The sequence below is a fragment of the Corythoichthys intestinalis genome, chromosome 6 (genome assembly GCF_030265065.1).
Source record: "Corythoichthys intestinalis isolate RoL2023-P3 chromosome 6, ASM3026506v1, whole genome shotgun sequence".
Lineage (NCBI taxonomy): Eukaryota > Metazoa > Chordata > Actinopteri > Syngnathiformes > Syngnathidae > Corythoichthys > Corythoichthys intestinalis.
The window spans coordinates 44,629,122-44,651,336 of NC_080400.1; the positions used below are offsets into that span (position 1 = coordinate 44,629,122).

The following is a 22,215-nucleotide window of genomic DNA, read 5'->3' on the forward strand; positions in this document are numbered from 1 at the left end:
GCAGCGGGCAAAGTAGGAGCTGGGAGACTTTCGACGCTCCAGGACACTTATTACTTGACTGAACACACAAGGCTGTGTGTCATGCAACTAACTGAGCTGTTTTATGCTCACACTGTGCTCTTTTCTGCTTTCCAATACAACTGTGGATGGCTGCCAGTTCATTTACAGTGGTGTCGTCTATGCCTGATTGAAAAGACAAGGTGCACATTTTCAAGAATGTCTTGACAGTATTCCATTTCCCATATGGACAATGAAGCTGCCTTCACCGCTGCAATCACTCAACCACCTCTTGCCTTCCTTTTTACTGCATAATGGTCTTACAACAAATGCTAGACTAAGTGCAAGAAGGCCCACCCTTACACAAGTAAAAATATATGGTCCAAATTTTCTTTTTCCCTGAAATAAACTTGTGAAAGAAACCAGCAAAGCAAGCATTTTGATCATAAGCAAGTGCCAAAGGTTGTTTCACAGCTCCTGTATTTAAGCACCATATGTTGACAAGTGTTGACATATGACTGAGAACAACACTCAATTGTACTGTAATATTTGGAAAGATAAATATAGATAATGTCCTCATGAAGCACTGAAACATGTCACATTCTTTCTCAGTTGAATTTATTGGAAAGCAATTTATATAGTGGTACCAACTTGTCTGCTGAATACAATTCACAGTGTAAATGACATTCAACTCAATATTTTCTGTTCTAACAAGCACACATAAAATGGGCTTTACATGATTGATAGTGTTCTTTTTTTGATGCAATGCAAGTGGATACACAGTGCATGTTTTTAATGATTAAATTATACTTCTTTAACTAAAGCATTGCTTTTCTGCAATATGCTCTGGGTTACCAAGTTGTACAGAAAACTTGCATTTGCTAAAAGAAAGCTTATATTAAGTGTGAGCCAAAACTTGGCATCGAGCTCAGTGCACATGTGTGGTGTGTGAGATTAGAGATATACTGCATGTGGCCTGAGGCTGTTACTAAAATACATTATTGAGTGAATGCTATTGGATCAGAAATTCATTCGGGAACATCAGCCCATGATTTTAAAATTAAAACAGACCATCCATGCTACTTTAGAGAAAATAAAAGTGGTATAAAGTATGGCTCTAAATCTACGGTTTTATAACTAGACGATACGTTTGATATTTGCAAACATAAAAGTCTGCCCTGATTTGATTCGTTCATGGCCTTAGAGCTATTTAATACTGTATACATTGTACAATATCAGTTATTTTTCACCAAGCAATTAAACATAGGCAATTTTGATATTTTGACAATGTTGTTGCTGAAACAATTCAATAAAATTATTCAAATTCATAATTTTATCTAAAAGATGACAATGTTGCAACTATTCATTCCTTTTGATGTTTTGTAATTTAATCTTAAGTATTACTAAGGACTGTGCTTAGCTTCTTGGTGAAGACAATTGGCGGACGACATACATTTTCTCCCAAAAAGGCATTTCACAAACTGTCTAAACTAGACGTGTTTTTTTCTTTTGTTTTATTTATTTTTTTTTTTTACTAGGGCAATTTTTGACAAGGCCCTTTGGTAATAAATTATTAAATATAATTGTTGACAATGCTGAAGATCTTCATGGAATGTGCCATGTGCATAATTTTAAAAATTCCACCACAAATTACCTACTATATTTCTACGGGTCCTCTGTTTCGCCAAACACAGATCTCCGGTGCTACTCAATCCAAATTTTACTCTGGATACACAGTCACAAAAACTAGCAAACCCAAGGACAATAACAATTATATTTCATATTTCAAGAGGCAATCATACCTTGTGTTTCCACATGTCATACTGAAATATTAGGGAACTGAAATTCAATTTTGTGAGTTGCACAATGATTCTGTTTTGGAGTTGATGATTCTACAGATAAAACAGTATATTAAAGTCCTTAGTACAAAATGAAGATTCACTGTATTTAGTTGTGCAGAGACAAACATCTCTGTTGCACTTTTCCATGTTGGATTCTCAAAACAACACACATAACTGTAGGCCACCTGCAGTCTTTGCAGACTGGCTTTACTATAGTTAGTATAGTTGTGGGCCATGTAATGAAATACATAAAACTAGTCCAATGCAAATCTGCTATTCAGTGTTTGATATTGTATTTGTATTACTTTTGTATGTTTTACATAATTTAAGCAGTCTTTTCTCTTATTAAACGGACCCAGGAAGGAAGAGGAAAAGACATAATGTCATTGAATGATTTGACACTTTGCTTACCCCATGGAAGTACACTGCAATTAACACAGTGGGAAACAATTGGCCAATTACAGAAAATCCACAGGTATTACTAATCCCATATGAATTGGGCTTTGCTTTAAATTTTCACATTAACTACTTTCTGAAATTACCCGTTGATGGCGTGGCTTCAGGGGCGTGCCTCCTCTTCGTCTGGGCTGCCAGTTGTGGACTCATGACTGGGTGCAATTAAACGCACTCAAGTCGAGAGAATGTCGGTGCCAAGATTAGTGATCAGGCAGCATAGAATAGGATGTCAACATATCCACACGTATAAATGATTCACATATGACTGTGTTCTATACCTCACATTGGTGATTTGTGTACACTTCATCCCGCGTAATACCATCCCTTTTTGACTCATCCCCCCCCCCCCCCCCTCTCCTAGGCCCCCCAGATAGTGTTGACGGGAAATACAATTAGCTAACGATAGCACCACTTCATTCATGGGTAGTGGAGGTGTTCAATGTATTTCTTGTTGCTGTTTGTTCTTCTCCTCTCTCTGTCTTCTGTCCCCCCATATCCCTTCCTGCTCGCTGCTTTCTCCTAATAAACGAAACACAATGAATAATCACAACGGGGGTATAGTTGAGACATTAAAACTGTTCAGACCATAAGGACACTCAGATTCGCATTCTCCATTTAAAAGCAGCTGAACAAGACATGTTTAAAAAATATTTATATATTTATATACTGTATTTTCCTCAGGTCTGAGGGAGCTTCAGGCTATAGAACCAAACCAAGCCAAATTCAACAAGAGTACTGTATTTTTAATGAACATTGCATGGGTTAAATGAAAAGAAAACAAATTGCTACTTCTGGATATATGAATTTATTTTGGAGCGTTTTTTTTTTTTTTTTTTTTTTTTTTTTCATGTTTATTTATTTTCCTCCCTTTGTGTCTTGAGCTGGGAGAGGTATCCAATCATTAAATGTTACTACTTGTAAGTACAGTGTATTTTACTATGTACAACTGACAGAGCGAAAAGGTTAAGAAACACTAAGAATCAGTAGTACTAAAAGTAAGATTGTTTCTGGAGACTGGCCAGTTTGCTGCCCATGTTTTGTTGAACAAATATCTTAATGTTTCATAAAAATGTTATCTTCATTTAAACCGACACAATGAACACACGGCATCTGCTTGAACTAATTCAAAATAAGCAATTATGTATGGATATGTTTATTTATACTGGACAGACCACGTAAACTTTCAAAGCAAAGGTTGGAAAACCGTGAACCGTCCGACTAATAATTTACGGCTAGAGTCTATTCAATGTAATGAGATTGGAGGTGTTGTTTGAAGCTGCCATGGCAATTGTCATTAAATACACAGAATTCTAAATGATCAAGAATCATTTCCCACTGTGAACCATTCCTCATTAAAATTTTGAATTGGAACATTTTGATGAAAGGAGTCACAAAAGTATCAGTAAGGGCTTTTATATTCATGACACCATAGTAAGACATTTATTCATTCATTCATTCATTCATTCATTCATTCATTCATTCATTCATTCACTACTCCCACACGAATGCTAGACTCCATTGAAGTGGTCTTGTAATGATGACAACAAAAACACAACATAGAATGCTCAGTGAGAGGAAGAAAAAATTCAAATGTCGACAAAAAATTTGCTTCGTGATCATCCTTCATAAACCAGGAATAAGCATGTTCCGACAAAAACAGCTAATCCAACTGGAGCCCAATATTTTTTTGTGTACTTTACTATCTAAGTGTCATCTTGTCATGTTATTGCTCTTAACACAGAACTCTGTCACAATGGCTCATCCTGGTAGTCAAGGTCCTTTTCTGAAAGCTTTGCTGTCACCTTGTGCTGTTCCGGTTGCTGCTACAATTCATATGACATCTAAAAGTGCCACCATCAGCCCAACGTGCACCTCTGAGTCTACCTGTCCCTTGATTCATTATTATTACTCCCTATTGTGCTGAGCTTGCTAGCCGTGTTTAAGTATATAGACACAAAGCAGAAATACAGTCCTTATAGTCATAAAATATATATTACATGATTTAGCTGGTTACACAGTGACTGTTAATACAACAATCCACTTTTATTCATTCTGACAGTGTCTAGCATTCTTCAACAGCAATTTCAATCATTTCGCAGATAATGAACTGAATGTTTTGTGGTAGCCTTTTAAGGTAATTGCAGATCAAGTCATTAATAAATGAACTCCCCATAAACGCTCTTTAACTTGTGTATGTTACCCGTACTAAACTGTTAACCTGCACATTACTCAAACCACTTTTCTATTTATAGAAAATTTTCATTCATATTTTTTTTGTTTGTTGCACAAATGGCTGTGCTAATTTAGGACTGTATTGCACAATTTTTTGTGTTGCAGATATGTCAGTCTAAGGAAGCTATAATTACTCACTTATAGCCTTAGAGTATGTGTTTTCCTATTTCATTTTGTTTCATTGTATTTTATTTTTATTCAGTATATATGTTAATACTGGAGTGCCACGTCAAATTGTATTGTTCATAATGTTCATTTAGTTGCTGACAATGACAATAAAGATCTATTCTATTCTATTCTATTCTATTCTATTCTATTCTATTCTATTCTATTCTATTCTATTCTATTCTATTCTATTCTATTCTATTCTATTCACATAACATTTATATTGACACTTGGTTTATATCAACAAATATCATACTTTATAATCAGCTTCTCTTTGTGAGATTCTGACTGCCCCCTTTAACAGTTACTGTAACGGAAATTAAGGACCGTATGAATTTTCCTTGGGCCTGGACATGCTTTGTAGCTCAAGTCTGGTGGAATTGAATGTGCAAGTCTCTTATCCTGCTCAAGCACACTACACTTATCTTGCATCAGCACTGTTGGAGGAGGTGAGCCTGAACCTGGCACAATAGAAAACGTACAAGAGCCCAACCTGGACAGGCTGTTTTAGCATTGAGATTGTCATTGTGATGCAAAACATTTGTGACAGATGTTTCTCCCGATAGGTATATTAAAAAGTGTCATCTTTTACAACAGAAATGACCCTTGGACTTTAAATAATATTTTAATTCCAATTTCCTCCATACAATGATACTATTGTATGTATAGCTTTTAAACGAGCTGTTGTAGGCTTACTTTTTTTTGTGTTGATACGGGGAACTAACATTTTTCAGGAGCATGACATTAATTTAACCTGACATTGACGCCTTTCGTGGCTTGCTAATATTAAAATTCCTAATATTAGAACAACATTTCCTGAACTCTTGAACTTGAATTGTCACAAAAATTTATTCATGGTAATTTTTTCTAGCCCCTTACTTCCTCTCTTTGGATAAATGATAACTTCCATCGCATGGTGGACAAAACAAGACCGCCAGTTTCAGTGAAGCGAACCACTAATGTAAATAATCTCATGGTAAACTGAGTTTTTTTTTTTTTTTTTGTAATTCCACTTATATGCTTTCATTTTGAAGGTCAGAATTTTCCAGTTACAGGATGTAACGTATTGGGTATAGGTTACTTGAGAGTTGTTGAGTAGACTGGGTCCTTAGTTGAATTTCCATCCATCTGTATTAACAATTTTTGAGCAAATTTAGTAAAATGTGCAAAAAAAACACATGTTCAACCCCACTTCCATTTGTTATCGTTTTGCAATTTTTAGGACAACAGAGTGCCATCAGAGGATGTCATAAAGAGGTGACACTGCCTGCATGACAAAAAAGGAACATAGAAGGATTAAAACTATATACTTGAAGGCTCTTGCATGAAGTAACCGTTTTTACAGCATTCACTGCGTATCGAAATATCATAAAGAACAGAATTTGTGTACGGGAATGTATGCCTGTGAAAGACTGAGCAGAATAAATGTTCTCTGGCATTTCTCACAAACAAACATTTCTGTAGTGGAGACTGAGGCAAATGTGAGACATTTTCTACATTTGCTCTCTTCAAGCAAGCTAAAACAACAAACCAGTAAAGTTTACACATTTCCAATTGATTGTGGATATTTCAATGTACTCAGGATGAATAGTATTGAACATTGAAAAAAAAAAAAAAAAAAATTATGGTATTAGGCTGTATGGGCTGAGCGAAATTGTGTTGGTTCGTTCCACTCAAATGGATCTACATGAACTCTGCTTTATAATACTAGTATATATACGTTGCTAATTAGTAACCCCCAATTTTTTTTACTCACGGTTTCCAGTCATTTTTTAATTAATTCACATTTTAAGTCTTAACTTCATATGTGATCTGACCAGAAGCCCGCCAACCCCCATTATTATTCACAACAAAAAGTGTGTGTGTGTGTGGCTTACCTGTAGTCAATGACAAAGTTGTTAAAAATCCACGTCGACGCAATGTTTATCGTTTTGAGCAAGATCCTTCGATGGAGTCTGGAGACAAAACCATTGTCTGACGCATGTTCTGTAAGTTTCCCACAGTTTTTGTTTAAATTCCTGCACTTTTTCACCTTTGGACAGATGAGAGATGCATATAGCATCGTTCTGATGCCTTTTGACTAAATTTGGAATGCGGTTTCCAGATCTTTTGTTCATATTAGCTTGTGTCGGATCTGGACACAGTCGACGCCATGTTGTGGTTTTGAAACCATGGCAAAAATCCTCGTTTCCTATTGGTTCGCGTGACCTAAAACAGCTTCACATACTGACTATGCTACTCCGCCGTATCAATATCACTGCGCCACAGTAAAAAAAAAAAATTTAAAAAAGACCGACTCAAAAACGCTAATTATTAAAAAATGACTGAAAACCGTGAGTAGGACTTTTTTGTGGGTACTAATTAGTAATGTATATATATCATAAAGCAGAGTTCATGTAGAGCACTTGAGTGGAACGAAATCCATTTTCTAAGTACTTTTTCCATAGTCCCAAAACAGCCTATATTGTGTTTGACTTTACCCCATTTAACGTGCAAACTAGGACAGACTAGAGAAATTAAACGGCTAATGTGAACCAAGCAGGGATAAACGGATCCAGAAAAAAAAAAAAAAATCATAGTAGCGAATTTGTGAAAGTTAGATTCCTGACAGTTAGCTTGACAACAACACAATTCAGAATGAATGTCAAAATTGTAACAACATCCTCGGGTTTGGTCTATTGAACACGTTTTTTTAAACACCTGAACACAACCCTGAACAAAATCTAATAGTTTATATCAAGAAACACATTCTAGCAAAAAAACAAATTGTGACGTAATATCCAGTGGCCCCACCCTTCAACACTTTCACGAGGGGACCACAAACTGAAGGTAAAACAGAGCAGAGAAGCAACAAATAACTTAAAGGTGCTGTGATGAGGGTTTACAACATGGTATCCTTTGATTGTATGCAGATTTAGTCTTATTTGATTGCAGGATGCCTGTATAATGAGCTCTGCAATATCCCTCACTTGATGACAGTAAGTATTTGTTGCCATAAATCCAGTACAAATGCAAATTGCCCTACCACTGTATTTCAATGACAAGTTGTGATCTCATGGAATGGTGAAAGTGCAGCATAATTTAATGCATTAGCCTAGTCTATCATATTCTACTTTTCACATTGGTGAGTTATAATGTCTAAATACAGTGGAACCTCTGCATACGAAGTTAATTCATTCTGGGGACCTTGTTTGTAAGTCGAAATGGTCCTATGTCGAGCAGGGTTTTCTCTTAAGAATACATTATAATTCCATCAATTTGTTCCACAGCCTGAAAATCTACAATAAATCTTTAATACATGCTGCTGATACTATTACAAATGCCAATTACACATAGCAAAACAAATACATTATAGATAAAAATCGGAATAATAATGTAGCGTAATAACAATAATAATTCCTGTAATAATATAATGAATCGGGTTCTAATGTGGCGGATGTGTTTGCGTACTGTACCTGAATGCACTGCGTGGCTGACGTAACAGTGAGATAGAGAGTGTGGTAGAGATTTTACTTTCCCTTTTAATGTTTTGTTGTATTTGGTGTCAACTGCGGCGGACAGTAGGCGTGTTGTGTTGCACAAGTTCTGAAATTAACGATTAAAAACCTGACGAAGCTGGCGATTTCTTTGGCGATGTCACCACAATAATACTTGTCACCTTAACTTTATAAAGACTGGCGAACAGAGGTCAGAGGAGGACCGTTGAAATTCTACGGCCATATTGTCGAGCCAGTTCACAGATGCGCACACCACGCTCATATTTTTCAATGATTTCTCTCTTCATGTCAATGATAGGCGTCACCTTTTTCCTTTTTTCACGACCTGCACTAACATTCTTGGAACCCATGTTGTTTTCTCTCACAAGAAAATCTGCCGTGCGTTCATCTTCCGGGAAAACAAAGAAACTGTGGCGCTGTCACAAATTGTCGTATTTCGAGCATGTCGTCGTATGTAGAAACAAATGGCGAGTAAAATTTTACATTGGGTGGCGAAAAGATCGTGTGTCGAATCAATCATAGGTTGAGGTACCGCTTTACTTTCTTTCACAAACCACAGTGTGCAATAGTATAGGCGGTCTAAATGATGCATATTTAATTTTTAAAAACATGCTAGGCTATTAATATGGGCCAAAGCAGCTGTAACCACCAGTAGAGTGATCTATTAATACTGCCAAAGGAGCAGCAGTTTTCTTGGCCCATGGGAGGGTAGTAAATTCAATTTAAACATGTGTATGAATGTCTGCATAAACACACACACGTACACCCCCCTACACACGCACACATACCACACAACGGGAGAAATGTGCATGTCCTAATTCACCTGAAACTACCATTATTTACAAGCAGCACATTACTTGCAATGTGCCTGCTGATTAATTTGTTATTCCTGTCAGAGTGGTACATATAGATAAACACTAAAACGCAAGGATGTGGGTGGTGAAGCTTGTAAAACAAGAGGAATCATCATCAGTTCTGAATTTTCTCTCGTATTAATGGAGCAAGTTATCAGTGTCTACTGCAAGCTTTTACTACTACCATTGAGGGAATTACAAAGTAGACAAGACGGTATTGTGAATGTGTGTACGCACACCCACACACACACTTGTCACTCTAGACATTTATATTTCATCTTTTCTCATTGAAATGAATGAATATACCAAAAAACAATAGATTTTTACAATACTTTAACAAAATAAAAAGACAGAATTGAAAAAAAGAAACACTGAAACTTAAAAAAGAAGAAAATGACTATTAAAACAATACTGTAACATAAAAACTTGGAGTTGAAAGAATGGTACAGTTTGGCATTGATATCCAACAGGCATTGTGTTGCAGATTCAGGTGTGTGTACTTTGGCCACCAGGCAGCACAATAATGAATTCTGAAAGATTTGATGATAAAACAGATGATACTCACAATATTATGCCATTATTTGCAGAGGATCAAGAATAGATTCCCAATGTGTTTTGCGTTCAAATATTGTCCAGCCATAAGTAAAAAAGTCTTTGATATATTTAAATTAAAAAAAAAAACTTCAAATGGGAGTCATAATAAACACTATCTGGCAAACCGCATTTGCCAAAAGATGGCTTTGATGTTCGATCAATGACCAGACTACATGGTAAATGGTAAATGGTGTTATACTTATGCCTGTGTCATTTAGTTCCCATTTTACAGTAAATATCTGGGAGTATAAATCCAATTTGAATGGTTGTGCATGGACGTAAAGTTGTTTGGTTTAATTTTGGTTTCAAATGATTTGATGCTTTAGCTTTTTTGTGCGCCTATGAAACTGCACAGTCACAAATCAATTACATGGACTCATACCACTGCAGAAACAGACATCTGCGCACCAAAGGAGTGCTGCGTTAGACCAATGGATTAGTCCACTAGATTTGGTTTAATCTCTGAATACTTCAACATAAGTAGTATTAACACTTTTTGTGTATTGGGAAATTCAGTGTAATCATTTTTGTTGGGTAAATCATCTTGTCCTTGATAGTCTGATGCCTTTTGTATTGTATTACATTCTAATAACAACCAGTGAAATAAAGTACTGTTTTTATTACATGTGTATTTTTAAGACAAATTATGCTTCCCAATAACCTTGCCAAGATCCTCAACATAATTGTGTAAAACTATAATCAACTGCAATGTCTTGCTTACATATTGGAATATAATCTGAGTCGAATAATCAGTGAATCTCCTCCTGAAATGTTTTACATCAAACAACAAAAAATACAAAGTCTTCCTAAAAAATTCTGTGTTGGTCTGTGCGACCAACCATGAACAAATGTATCGGTATGAGGGGGAGTGAGGAGGAGCGTCACAGACTGCCTGAAATGAATCTGGATTTCTGTTAGGGGCTTGAAGGGAGGGGGTGGAGATTTACATTTAAATACAACTCACTTGGGATTTGGCAGCTGGTTCCCATAGCAACAGTTGCTCATCTTCCCATTTTAAGTGTGTGTTTCCGTGTGTGTGCGTGCGTGCATGCGTGTTTGCTGGAACCAAATTGTCCATTCATTCAGATGACAGTATACCTCAACCATACTACTTAAAGTTATGTTTGTGCTGTATTATGTTAATATTATAACAAAAGTAATGTTTAGATCTTTAAATCTCATTGTACTCTGTGCAATGACGATAAAGACTTTCTATATTTATTTAACTGGGACATTCACTGACTTTTGAAGAATTACATGAAATAGAAGAAGCACCATGTTACCACCAACAGGCCACGCTTTGGTGCTCCTCGCAAGATTTCTAACTAGGGAATTCGAAAGATGGTCAGAAGAGCACTCAATGAGCTAAGGACCACTCTAAAAGCGCTCCAGAAAGACCTGGAGGCAGGAGGTACACTAATTACGGAGAAAACATATGGCAATGCACTCTAAGGCCATGGCATCTATGAGCGCTCAGCCCATACCTCCTAAAAAATTCCCGACATTGTGATCCATATTTATTTTTATAAAATTCTGGCATGGTTGAGCAATTCATTTATTATGGGTCGAAGTGTGTTTCTGAGTGTGTCCTATAGCTACAGTGGTATGAAAAAGTATCTGAACCTTTTGGAATTTCTCACATTTCTGAATAAAATCACCATCAAATTTGCCTGGCACCGCCAGACTATTCTCCCTGTATTTTTCAAACACTGTGAGAATAGTCTGGGACCCAGCCCATTAACGGCCTCTCGAGCAAGCACAAAATCAACCGTCCAATCAGATTCGTTTATTTGCGTGATGTGTTCTTAACGAGTAACGTCACTCTTGCGCGCCGAAAGTCGTCTCTCCAACAACACAGATGGCGAACGGGAGATCCGAGAATATGTTCCAATCCGAGGTAAAATCCGTTTTAAATGACCAAAAACACATCGACACAAGTCATTTACAACAATCAACATGGCTCGCGCTAGCGATATTGAAGAAACTTCTCCATTCTCCGCTCACGCTAGTTACTTGTAGCTTTAACAACGTCACGTCTGCCCGTCGCTGATTGGTCCACTCCGCTGTTTGTTTACTGTGGCTTGCTCTGCCCTTGGAATTTGATCCGCCGGACGGTCGCCAAAGTCAATCGCTGGAACAGCGGTGAGTCTGGTCAGGCAACCATCAAATGTGATCTGATCTTTGTCAAAATCACACAGATGGAAAAACAGTGTCTGCTTTAACTAAAACCACCCAAAAATTTATAGGCTTTCATATTTTAATGAGGATAGTATGCAAACAATGACAGAAGGGGGGAAAATGAAAAAGTGAACCATCGTGTTTAATATTTTGTGGCCCACCTTTGACAGTAATAACTTCAACCAGACAGACTTCCTGTAGCTGCAGACTACTCTTGACTACTCTCAGACAGACTCAGTCTGGCACATCGATCAGGACTAATCTTGGCCCATTCTTCACAACAAAACTGCTGTAGTTCAGTGAGATTCCTGGGATGTCTAGCATAATTCGCTGTGTTTAGGTCATGCCACAGCATCTCAGTGGGGTTCAAGTGTGGACCTTGACTTGGCCGATCCATAACATTTATTTTGTATATCTGAAACCATTCTGAAGTTGATTTACTTCTGTGTTTTGAATCATTGTCTTGTTGCAGCATCCATCCTCTTTTTAGTGTCAACTGTCTGACAGACAGCCTCAGGCTTTCCCGCAAAACATCCTGAAAAACTTATGAATTCATTTATCTGTTAATGATTGCAAGTTGTCAAGGACCTGAGACAGCAAAACAACCCCATATCATGATGCTCCCTCCACCATGCTTCGATGAGGTGTTGATGTTGGTGAGCGCTTCCATTTTTCTTCCACACATGACTTTGTGTGTTACACCCAAACAATTCAATTTTGGTTTCAACAGTCCGCAAAATATTTTGCCAAAACTTCTGTGGAGTGTCCAAGTGCCTTTTTGCGAACATTAAACAAGAAACAATGTTTTTTGAGACAGCAGTGGCTTCCGCCATTAAGTCCTCCCATGAACACCATTCTTGGCCTTAGTTTTACATATAGTTTATGTGTGCACAGGGATATTGGACTGTGCCAGTGATTTCTCTAAGTCTTTAGCAGACACTCTAGGGTTCTTTTTTACCCATCTGAGTATTCTGCACTGAACTCTTGGCTTAATTGGTGGACAGCCACTCTTTGGGAGAGAAGCAACAGTGCCAAACTCTACTTCTCTCACTGTTGATTGATGAACATCGACTTTTAGAGATGGTTTTGCATCCTTTCCCAGCTTTATACAAATCAAAAATCCTTGATCACAGGTCTTCAGACAGCTCTTTTCACCGAGCCATGATGCACATCACACAATGCATCTAATCAAGACATTTCTTACCAGAAGTGTGTTTTATAGTGGGCAGGGAAGCTTTAAACTGCTCATCAGTGATTGGGCATTCACCTTACTGACACCTGCTTCAATTGCTCTTTAAATCTCCTTAGGCAGAGGGTTCTCGTGCTTATTTTTCCCCCTTCTGTCCTTGTTTGCATACTATCCCAATTAAAATGAAAACCTATTAATCTTTGGGAGGTTTTAGTTAAAGCAGACACTGTATTTTCATCTGTGTGATTTTGACAAAGATCAGATCACATTTGATGGTGATTTTAAGCAGAAATGTGAGAAATTCCAAGTGGTTCAGATACTATTTCATATCACTTTATTACTGAGATCTATTTAAAAATATATATTTAATAGCACTCTGCAGCTAAAATGTGATTAAACAGGACTAATTAATTATAAAGTCACTAATTAATTAGATTATTTATATTAATCGAGACCCAATTCTAATATATGAATAGTATATTTGTGTATTGTCAAATGGATTTTGGCTTAGGTGATATTTTTGATCAAAAACAGCACCTGAAATCAAGCTTCGGTGTTTTTCTTCCCCCCTCACACAAATAGACCTGTTCATAAAAAGGGGAGAGAAAGGCAATGTGAGTGCACGACAACAATCCTCCAAACTTGAAGATCACATTTGTTGATTATGCACTCCAAGAACAACAATCCAACTAGCAGATGTTCTGATTGACCTGGTTTTATCAAAAGTCTGATAGAAACGACTAAGCCAGCCATGTGCTTATAGTTTAAGACCGGCTGCCTCTTAAATCCACTCATGCAATATCATAAGACTTGAGGGCAAGAGCAGCACAGGGTGTGGAAAGGTAATGGTGGTGAAGGTAAAGTGTAATAAAGACTCCAAAGCAGGAACCCCATGGTCAAGATAAAATGGATTAATTCCACTCAGATTGAGAGATCACTCTGTGTCAGTTGAGTAGGAACTCATGCTGGTATGCAGACAAAAATGGTGTAAGTGAACCAATGGAGTGGCTTGGCCTCGCACTTTTACCTTTTAGAAGAGACGAACAGATGGAGCAGTGCTGGGAGGGAACTATTTGACAAAATACTGCAGTCAGAGGACAATCTCATTCGACTGCAGCTGATTGAAAAATCCACTGATCTCTCGCTTATCCCCCCTGCCGTGTGGGTGCAGCTGTGCATGTTAAAGGCTGTCAGATAATATAGGTGGGATGGGGCGAGTTGAGCATGTATCTAAGTGTGCTTTGCAGTAATCTGTTACCAATGCACTGAAATGATACAGTAAAAACATGATGTCACCTGTTTGAACAATGCCACAAGCATCTAAAATGCAGTGCTGTGCATGAACACATTCATATTTTGGGCAAACATGAATTGAACGCATCATATTTCTGTGTCATAAACGTTACTGTGAAAACGCTCATTCTCGAGGTTGCGAGCAGCATTCATAACCTTGTTCATGACTTCAGAGCCTTTCCAACAAAACTGCTGATAAAACTACAGACTAAAAACACACGGCAAAAAAACAAACCTGAACAGCGGAAACCAACCAGGCAACCCAAGCTGCCTGTCACAGCTGTTTTGTTTTAGTAAATACGGCAGCTTTTGTTCCTGAAGCTTTAATGGCAGCGGATAAGCATTCTTTTACATTCAGTTGGACTCTCAACATTATCCAAATGTGCTAAACAATTAAGTTACATCTTAAACATATATGTGCAACATGAATACGGCGTAAATAAATGCTTAACGGCACGGGGGAAGATGCTTACTGTGAGAGAGCGGTGTGCAGTAGAGTTGAGCACAGTAGGATATGTGTGACGAGAAATTTCCTGCGTGTGCCTCCATGAACAAACGCAAGTACGTATTCCTTTCTTTAGAGAAAGTTGTTGGTGTTTAGTTTGGAATTGCTGCATTTGCAGCCGTATTACAATTTTATGAGCATGCGCAGAACTGCAAAGTTGCAATTTACAATTAGGGGCAAAATCTGACAGAACCATGAACTTTAGTTTATAGTTTATTAATTCAAAATTTTTAACTAAACAGTTCATCTTGACATTTGTGAACAGCAATTTGTAATAGTTCATCTAGAAAATGAACTTCCCAAACACAGCTAAAATCTATGTGGAAAAAGTCCTAGGAGTTTATCCACTGTTCTTATACCACATTTCAGTTTTCTTGCAAGTGGACAGTGACCACCAGTTCAAATGGTCCCAGTCCTCTTGTGTAGTGCACTTTAGGTTTTAAATAATAGTGTTTAAACTTGAACAAACAAACTGCATAGAAGAATCTGACCAATTGCACTAGAGTTTGTTGCAAAGTATTCGTACCTGAAAAGTGTGAAGAGAAGTTATCAAAATATAAAGTTCATTTTCACTTCTGATGATGCTTTTCCTCAACAAGTCAATTTTGCCTTGTTTTCATTCATTCATCATCCTTAGCGCTTATCCTCACAAGGGCCACCATGCTAGGACCTATCCAAGCTGATTATGGACAAGAGGTGGTGTACACCCTGAAGTGGTTGCCAGCCAGTCGTAGTTTTGCTTTTTAATTTCATGTGCCTCTTGAAATTTGCACTGCTGTGTCCACAAAAGCAAGTTCTATCAATGAGCATATGTATATAGTCAAGCACCATTGACTCAGGAAAATCTATTACTGCCTAAAATCATGTTGAAATTGGCTTTTACCAATATTCGTGGCATTTATTTTGTTGCTTTTGGAAAAGTACAAACCAGGGGCAGTGCCCACCCACGGACACACTCTGCCCACCCAAAGAAAACTGGACGTAGTACTAACGGCAGTCTGGGCACTGCGTATGGTATCCCATTCATATAGTACTGATGTGTACCAAGTTTTAACGTTTGCGTTGTTACATCCTATTTCAAAAAAATAAAAAAATAAAAAAAAATTGGGTTTTCTTCCTAGGGGGCGCTACAAACATTTATGCATATTTGGATTTTTTTTAAATTTTTTTTATTTTTTTATATTTTATCAAAGTTTTCACTAGTGTTCACCTGGCTGTTGAGTTTGGTGAGTTTTGAAGCATTCTGAGGGAGTCAAAGTAGGGCTCAAAGCGTCGGCGGGACAAAGAACGACTGCTAGGGGGCGCTACATAGTTTATTTGGAATTTGTCTTCACACGGTATCAAAGATTTCACCTGTCTTGACCTGCCTGCGGATTTTGGTGCATTTTGAAGCATTCTAAGGGGGTCACATTGAGCTTAAAGGGGCTGCAGAACAAAGAATAACAATAATAATAATAATAATAATAATAAAACCGAGGAACCACAATAGGTTACCTAAAAAAAAAAAAAATCACCTGCATGTCCATACTGCTCAGTTATGTTATGGATATGTTCTTAGTCAGATAAAATAAAAATCAACTTTTATTTGTTTAACCAAATCACAACAACAGTTATCTTAAGGAGGAAACAAAACATGTTTTAAGGTGCAGTAGCCCTACGCTGGATTTCGACCTAGTTGAGCATTGTAGCTTTTTTTTTTTTTTTTCATTTACATCTTCATTTCAATGGTAAGTGTCACCTTTTTTTTTCTCCACCTGCACTAACCTTTTTGAATCTAGTGTTGATTTCTCTTAACAAGAAAATCAGCTGTGCATCAGTTTTCCGGCAAAAAAAAAAAAAAAAAAAAACTGCGGCGCTGTCAAAAATCATATTTTGAGCATGTCGTCGGATGTAGAAACAAATGGTGAGTCAAATTTTACGTCAGATGTCGAAAAGATCATGTGTCGAAGCGATCGTATGCCGAGGTACCACTGTATGGGGTTTTTTTCGCTCGCAGTGCAGTCATTCGTTTAGTTTTATTACTGTGGCCGCCAGCGTTTAAGTTGATTTTCCATGAAATTCAATCAATTTTAACTGTAAAATGGTTAATATGTGTTGTGTTCGGAACAATGGTTAATACGTATTGTGTAGGAACTTGCTCCAACATAACGGGTGATATAAGCTTGTATTTTTTTTCATCCAACAAAGCAGTGACCTGGATGGATTGAGGACTTAGAGTGGGCGAAGCTATAAGTATTCTGTTGTTTTGATCATAAGAATTTACTGAACTCTGTTTTGACCAAGTGACAAATGACATGTTGCCAATGAAGAGTCATTAACAATAGCCCTTTCCACACACATATACAAGGAAATTCCCGTGTAAGGTGACGCGGGATTTACTCGAATCATTGCTTTCACACATATAGAGATGTCCCGAGAATGACGCGGGTTGTCCAGTGTTGCCCACTGGCGCTCTCTGTGTGGGGAGCGCTGCTGGCGCGATTTTATAACCCGGACATTATGTCATTTTTGGTCGGCATCGGCTGTCACAATGTTGGTCAAATCGTGTTTTGTTACAGGGGGAGCATTCCCGACGTCATAACTGTAGCCAATTCAAGCTCATCAATCCGAGAGAAGGGTGGAAGGAAGAATCCTGCTGCCTTTGTTTTGTTGTCTTATTGGCTCTCTGCCTACCGCTTAGGTTAGTATTATTGATCCCTGTCAAACTACTGTCACGAACTCAATGAGTTATTCCCCCTTTTCCGCGATCACGTGTATTTTTGTTTGTATTTAATAAAGCCTTGAACGCATCCCTCAATTGTTTTCTGATTTGAAGTACAACCTTGTTTCCACAGTAGTGGACCCTAACATCGGCAACAAAATAAACCACACATTTCCAAAGATGGGCGATGGACTCCCTTCCTCGGTTCTACTGTCAAGGACCCATTGTGTTATTCCCCCTTTTCCGCGATTACGTGTATTTTTGTTTGTATTTAATAAACCCTTGAACGCTTCCCTCCATTGTTGACTCCTTTGAAAAAGAACCTTGTTTCCGCAGTAGCGCACCCTAAACAAAATAACAAAATAAACCACGCATTTCCAGAGATGGACAATGGACTCTCCTTGGCTCTGCGATCCCGTAGCAATTTAATTTCATTATGTTTTCAGTTTAACTTCAGTTTAGCTTTTTCCTCATTGCTATGTTGATAACTGGGTTGTTTGTTTATCGCTTTTTCGTCTGCGAAGAGAGAGGAAGTTAAGATCGGCCCGCCATGATATTTACATCATCAGCCATTGTGCTGTGACCCGGGAATTTAACGCCTGCTTTCACGCACACCGCTCCCCAGGAAAGTCCCGGACATTATACTAAGGCGCGACCCGTTAAATGTCCACCCAATCTCCGTTTCAGTCCACCCGGGAAATTGTTTTCACATACAGCTGCTGCACGGGTAAATCCCGCGATATTCTCATTGTTTCGGAGTTTGTGAAAGGGGCTAATGACATTGGAATGAAACAACAAGGCTTTAGCCGCTGTTGTTGGCCCCGGCTTCGCCAAAAGTGTATCTGTAATAAATACCAGTTTTAACATTTCCAAATGATAAATTATTAGTTTTACAATTTCTATCCATGCTGTCTTGTAGTCGAGCCATTCTGGCACCCAAGACCCGATGATAATGGGAGTCCTCTTGCTTCCGTGTATAGAGCTCTCTCCTGCCGCTCACTCGCTCGCAAACTTCTGCCTCCAGTTTGAACTTTTATGCTAAAATCTTTCCAGAATCATGTTCTTCGGGAATTACTTCCTCCTCTGATTCACTTTAAATTTCATATCGCGACCCTTTGCACGATAAAGAAAACAAGTCTCAACTGCTATTTTACATTGAGTCCGTCACCTGACTCCCACTTTCAGCCACCATTCGACGTTAATTACTATGGTTGATGAAGCTACTGGCCGGCCCTTGTACCCCTAAGCTCGGACCCTGCGGCCTCGATATGGCACGCTAGGCTGTTAGAAATGTCGCGCTTTGTGTCGACCCGGCAGAGATGGTTTCTTTTCTACACTCTAGGTGAAGAGTTCTGAGACATTTTACCATTCAGTAGTATGAGAAAGTGTCTCAGAAATTTTGCCTGGGGGGCTCACATTTGCTCGCGGCAACTCACTAGGTTTTACCCATAAACAAATGCCCCCCCGTGCCGTATCCGTGACAAGCATTCAGCGAGCTGATTGATCTCGAGCGGAGAGCTTTTGCTCCTTTTCTTTGCTGGTTGTATGTCCTACCGTTGTGCCATATAACCTTAATAGAGAGACTGAGTTAAGGAACAACACTTTTTATTGTCGTGTTTCAAGCAGCACACATACTCACATAACATAAATTTCTGGATTCTAACCCACTCCCCGACAGACGTCCCGCTCTCGCTTACTGCTAATGTAATACTGTGACGCAGTGACGTGACTCCAACTTGACCAATGGAAAATCGTTCTTTTTGTGGAAATGAGGTAATGATCGGCCATCTTTAGGGGTCAAGGTGCTAGAACAAAACCACCTGTGAAACCAGGTTGTACCATTTTAGTGCTTAAATTTAACTTTTGAAAGCACGATCAGTACGACACAGTTCCTTTACTGGCTGGAATGGCAGTAGACAGCGGTAAATTAGAAAGCTCTTTTCCTAATAATTAGCCCCTCGGTGGGGGTGACCTTTGTTCCTTTGACAGCAGGAGAAGCACACAGGTAATTAATGCACCCCCAACCCCGCCCTCTCTTTCTCATCAGAACACACACGCATTCAACACCTCCTTAAAATGATACAGTGTCCTACATGTGCCCTTGAGGGCATTTTTGCTAGGCATTCATGGGCAATGACAGGGAAGCTTCTTGGGAAAATACAGGGTGTCAATCTGTTGTTTCAGTGACTTTGTTATTGTCAAAATCTTTTTATAACCTTTGCCATGTTTGGCGCATGGGCATTAGATTTGTGTTTGCATGAATTTCTCCACCATTCATACTAGTACATGTGTATGTACATATTTTTTGAGTGTGTTTTTTGGCTAGTGTGCGCACACGTGTGTGTACTGTGTGAATATGTAAAAGTGGGTTGACCGTGTCAGAATAGCTGTGTAATGGTGCATGGTTCATTTTGATATGCCTTGCATTTGTGACGGCAACCACTTATCTCTAGGGGACAATGTTGCACTTAAAGCAGCTGCTGTCAAAAGTACAGTGCATGCTCAAGTGTGCGTGCACACGCACGCACACACATGCAATTAATTACACAGTGCACAGAGACTAAACAGCTTACTTTTTATCTACCAAATCAGTCCCTCTTCAAACTACTAATGCACATTATCTGGCACTCACTTCCTTAAAAGGTAATAACTGATAAAATGAGACAGATTAAGCACGCTATTAGTGCCGGATAATTGTCTGGATAATGAGTAGATTACGAGTTATTTTCCGAACAGATAATACCTCCAATTTGCTTCAGGGAAAAACTGTGAAATTACATACGAAATGCAACATGTGGGGGAAAAGAAATAATGGAAAATGTATCCAAATATCTGCAATAGATGGCTTCTATGCATCCCAGCCTACCAGGCATCTGCCTTAACCTAGCCTAAACCCAGGGGTAAAAGTGGGCCGGAACGGTCAGGTGACGTTCAGGTAAAAGACTCGATGCTTTGATCTCGAAAATAGGACCGGAAGCGTCAAAACCCCATGTTAAAAAAACCTGCCAGGCTGCCACACATGCATTCCACGAAGAAATAATTCTACTAACATTAGATTTACATAAACCATACATAAACAACAAGCCTAATAAAGTGCTTGTATATTGTAATCCACCGGTATTTTATTTATTTATTGTTTAGATACGTTTCCTAAGTACTTCCGCTTTACTTCCGTATTTCTGCTCGCGACTTCCGTTTTACACTTTTTCTAACCACAAAAACAGTGGAGGTGGAGAGGCATTACTCATCAAAATCCCTCAAAAAAGACAATTTGGAAATGTCGTATCCATCTGTCATCATCACGACATGGGAGGACAACATGAAGAAATGGATAAGAGTCCTCACAACCAAAATACTTTTGTATTTTATTGATTTAATGGCAGTGGATAGAAATGCAATCAGGTACCTGAAAAGCTCAGAAGTATCCAGTTGAATGTGTTCAATGAGAATTTTGTATTCAAGAAGGCAGATGTGGAACCAGGACAGTGCCACCACAAAGCAATAACAGGTACAATTATGTTCAATTTGACTACAATTCTGTGTTGCGTCACAGCTGAGACATCATTAGCTTTGCATTAGCTTCGACGACAAAGAAATGGAAAACAAACAGTCATCTATTATGAGTCAGGGCTTTTTATCCTAAATATGTAAAGTCAAGTACCACACGTTTTTTCCCCCCGTTTGTTTACAGGTGGAAAACGCTGTTAAGCAAGCGAAGACAACAACATATCACAACAACACATAGGTTGATGGACATATATCGAGACTACGTGCGATCCACCTTGATGGAAGGCTCAATTCATGCTCCACCTTCATTAATTTTTTTCTAATAATTTTATAAATTGTTATTTATTGACCTGTTTTGAACAAGCACCAATTGTTTTAAATAAAACAAGAAATTGAATCATGTTGTCCAAAAGTTTTATTGCGATCACTCTCTGCAATAAAAATGACATACTATTTGTATTTATATGAACAATATGCGATGACCTCGTAATACTATAACTATAACCTAATTACTGTATTTTTTTGGACTATAAGTCGCAGTTTTTTTGCGTTTGGCTGGGGGTGCGACTTATGTGTGAAATTATTAACACATTATTAAATCATTTCACATGTTATTTTGATGTTTTGGAGTGACACTGATGGTTTAGTAAACTTGTTAGCATGTTATTTATGCTATAGTTATCTGAATAACTCTTAATAGCTATGTTACGTTAACATACCGGCCACGTTCGCATTTCGTTGTTCATGCATCATGTAACATTATAATACTGTACACTTGTTCAGCATGTTGTTCTTTATTATATTTTTATTTTAAATTGCCTTTCAAGATGACATATCTGTTCTATGTGTTGGATTTTATCAAGTAAATTTCCCCCAAAAATACTCCGGTGCGACTTATATATATATATGTTTTTTTTTTCCTCTTCGTTGGGCATTTTATGGCTGATGCGATTTATACTCAGGTGCGACTTATAGTCCGAAAAATACAGTAGGTGAAAATTACCTTTGAGTATTTCCTTGTAGCAACAAAATCCGTGTCAGCCCTTCTGCATTCGGCAGATGTAATATTTTTAATTTCGCCTCATTTTGATGACTCAAGTGGCCGGTGTATCAAGCTACACCCCATGTTAACACAGACTGCACAGATTGTTAGAATTTCTTCCACGAACAATCAACGAAGTGATAAGAACAAACATGCAATCTTTT

The 22,215-nt window shown here is 38.2% G+C and overlaps 1 long non-coding RNA gene across 1 annotated transcript in view; it reads right to left on the reverse strand.

The window, feature by feature from the left end:
• Positions 1 to 2,675: 2,675 nt before the first annotated feature.
• Positions 2,676 to 22,215, reverse strand: part of LOC130918073 (uncharacterized) — a 29,308-nt gene continuing 9,768 nt past the window's right edge. The window contains exon 3 of the long non-coding RNA XR_009063555.1: positions 2,676 to 2,813. This is a non-coding gene — a long non-coding RNA (uncharacterized LOC130918073). The remainder of the gene's footprint in view (positions 2,814 to 22,215) is intronic.